The 3,537-nt window shown below is 39.7% G+C and overlaps 1 non-coding gene across 1 annotated transcript; it reads right to left on the minus strand.

Moving 5' to 3' along the window:
• Nucleotides 1-2,617: 2,617 nt before the first annotated feature.
• Nucleotides 2,618-2,724, minus strand: LOC128288575 (small nucleolar RNA R71). The gene has a single exon (XR_008278772.1). It is a non-coding gene; the product is annotated as a small nucleolar RNA R71 (small nucleolar RNA).
• Between the last annotated feature and the right edge of the window lie 813 nt (nucleotides 2,725-3,537).

Here is a 3,537-nt window from a genome sequence, read left to right on the forward strand (position 1 = left end):
TTTCTTCTTTCTTTTCCTCCATGTTTTTCTTCCTTTATGCTTCTCCTTCTAGCCAAACCTTCTCGACCATCTTATTCACCTTCTTTGTCGATCCCATCTTCCATTAAACCTTCATCACCAATCGCCATTAAAAGGTCAAATCACGAACACTCACTACTTGTGCCGATTTCTCCAAAGCCAAATCCTTCAAGATTTTTGTTCCTTGTGATCAACATTCATCTTCTCTAAACCCTTAATATCTGCTTCAACGTTACTCCAAGGTTATAGCCTCAAACCATCATCTTCTTTCATCACCTAAAAGCCAAATACCCTAGATTTAGGGACTTATAGCCAAACTTCAGATCTTCTAGATTCGAGCTCTACCATCATTTAGAGGATAAATCAGCATCGATCTGCTGAGAAATCAAAGAGGAACAAGTGGTAAGTGCTCATCACTTCAGATCTAGTCTTATTTTACAACTTCGAAAAGTCAAGTCCCTAAAATCTAGGGAGGTCGTCGATTTGGGCATATGGCTCTAAAGGTCTTTAACTGATGTTTTCTTTCAGGACTAGAGTCTTCTTAAGCATTGAATTAAAGGCGTGGTTCATTGGAGCAATCGATTCGAGCTAGCTATCGATTTTGGCAAAAGGTAAGGTTTCAAAGGTTTTAGGGATATGGTTCGATCATGGATAAGTAAGTTTTGGGGTTTAGTGATGATGGTTTGTAAATAAGAACTGTGCTAATAAATTGTAGGACATCGAAGGGATCTCGTAGCGGCCGTTGCAAATCGTGTGTACCAACACCCTTTCTTAGTTCAATTTAAGAAGTTTAAATGCCAAATTTCGCATTTCATGGTCATGTGAGTATGCGAATGCTCTCAAGTCATAGGGTAATTGTTAGATCCGCACCGCAAGGTGGTAAGCACGCTCGCGTGACGTTTAGCATATTTCGTAAAAAGGCCTCGATAATAAAACGGGCCCAATGGGCTTACGGACCAATATGGGTAAGAGAGGGCAAATTAGCTGTTAGGTAGATGGTGGAATCAAATTGCATAAAACTAATAAAAATTACTGAATTAGCTTGTGTAGTAGCGTAGATCACGAAATTACCCCTAAAGAGCAAAATTACCAAAATACCCCTAGGGTTTAAGTTGGCTAAACTGCATGATTGATTAATACTGTATTTTACATGATATGCATTTATTAATATCTATTGCATGGGATTGGGGTATTGATGGAGGAAGTACTGAATGTGGTTCATCCACGTACTGGAGGCTTTGCCTCAACTGACTGATAATTGAGCAGCGTTGCTGCAACCGTGGTGTGTGGGTGGGTGGGTTGAGATATTCCCACATGGAGTGTAGGGTTGGTACGGGCGTTGTAGCGGTTGGTGGGTTGAGTAGTCTCCCGCTTGGGCTTGCATTCATTATCGATATTGTTACATATGTTATCGAATCGGCCTATGGGCCATACTGTTTTGTTAAAAAGGGCTAAGGTCTTGCATCAGATTCTAAAAAGGGCTTGACCTCATCGTGTAATCAAGTTATCCTGAATAGGCTTAGGCCCAATGGGCTCGAGCTGATTTGGGCTTTGATGGGTTTCAGATACATCGAGTTTTCCCAAACTCACCCCTTCCTCTTCCATCCTTACAGTGTGAGCCCTAGAATTGGTGGACTTGAGTCAAGGATTCAGAGTGGCCATGAAGATTGATTGACGATTTTAAATAAGTTTAGCCTTTAATTTGGATTATTTTATTTTATTATGCTTAAAGTTGTAATAAGGCGCTTTTTTAATTACTTTTATTTTGGGGATTATTAAACTGGCTAGCACTAGGGTTCGCTTTATAAAAACTACTTGTTTTTAAAAGTTCACGATGACGCCGCAAAGTTTCCATAAAGTAAATGTTTTCCCAAGAAAATGAATATCTTTAAGCAAACGTTTTGCAACCTTAATCATTTTCTTAAGATGGTCATAATCAAACGGTTTTTCTCAAAATTATACGAGATGTTAGAGTGTGGCAATGGCGGTGTGCATGTCTAGGATTGGATCCGAAGGAGCTTGGTACTTAAGCAATCTGACGGACTCACTTCCTCTTCTTCCCGGTTTCCTACCGTGCATGCCTCGCTCACTTTAACCTACTTTTAAAAGTGTCTTTACAACACCAAACTAAATTTTCCAAATTAAGTAATACGGAATGATTTGAACGCTTCGATGTGGCGCATCAGATCCGGTCATAACGTCTAGGCCGGGTTTGGGGTGTTACACCTGCTCCACGCACTATGTATGATTATGATGAACCTACTTTAACAGGAATTGAGTCAAGTATAGTTGGGCCTGCTGTTGCTGCAAATAATTTTGAACTGAAACCTAACACAATTCAAATGATCCAATAGTTTGTTCAGTTTGATGGTTTGCAGGATGAGGACCCAAACACTCATTTGGTGAATTTCCTAGAGTTTTGTGACACTTTTAAAATCAATTCCATTTCTAATGATGGCATTCGCCTTCGGTTGTTTCCCTTTTCGTTAAGGAACAAAGAAAAATAGTGGTTGAACTCGTTACCACGAGGGTCAATCACTACTTGGGAACAAATGACCGAAAATTTGTACTTAAATATTTTTTGCTGGCTAAAACGGCTAAATTGAAGAATGATATCTCTTCTTTTGTGCGGATGAATCTAGAGACACTCTATGATGCATGGGAGAGATACAAGAATCTCTTGAGAAGATGCCCTCACCATGGGCTGCCCTTATGGTTGCAGGTTCAAACATTTCACAATGGCATGAATCCTTCAACTAGACAGATGATTAACGCAACTGCTGGTGGGACTATCAATAATAAAACACCTGAAGTGGCTTACGAATTTATTGAAGAGATGTCACTAAATAACTATCAGTGGCAAGTCATTAGAACAAAGCCGACGAAAGCAGCAGGTGTTTTCAACCTCAATGTGGTTACTATGCTATCTAACCAGGTAAAACCCTTAAATAAAAAGATTGACAGTTTGTGTAGTTTTACTTAGGTACATCCAGTGATGACGTGTGATTCAAACGGAGGAGGAGCGTACAGAGAATATCAACCCTTCAACCCTAGCACCGAGGAGGAACAAGTTCAATATATGGGTAATAATAATTTTAGATCTCAAAATAGCCCATATAGTAACACATATAATGCAGGTTGGAGGAACCATTCCAACTTTTCATGGGGTGGTCAAGGGAATTAAAGGCCACAACATCATCTGGGTTTTCAACAACCACCTTACCAATAGGAAAAGAAGCTGAGCCTTAAGGAGATGCTAACAAAGTTTATCTCGGTGTCAGAAACTCGCTTTTAGGATACTGAAATAGCACTTAAGAATCAACAAGTGTCGATCCAAGGGCTCGAAACTCAGATAGGTCAACTCACCAAATTGATTTCTGAACGACCATAAGGTAGTTTGCTGAGTAACACTGAATCTAACCCAAGGGAATAGCTCAATGCAATTACCATTCAAAATGAGGAAGGGCTAGTTGAACTTGAACCAAAACTGAGGTAAGGAATTGTGGTAAGTAAAAGAAA

The sequence above is a fragment of the Gossypium arboreum genome, unplaced genomic scaffold (assembly GCF_025698485.1).
Source record: "Gossypium arboreum isolate Shixiya-1 unplaced genomic scaffold, ASM2569848v2 Contig00234, whole genome shotgun sequence".
NCBI lineage: Eukaryota > Viridiplantae > Streptophyta > Magnoliopsida > Malvales > Malvaceae > Gossypium > Gossypium arboreum.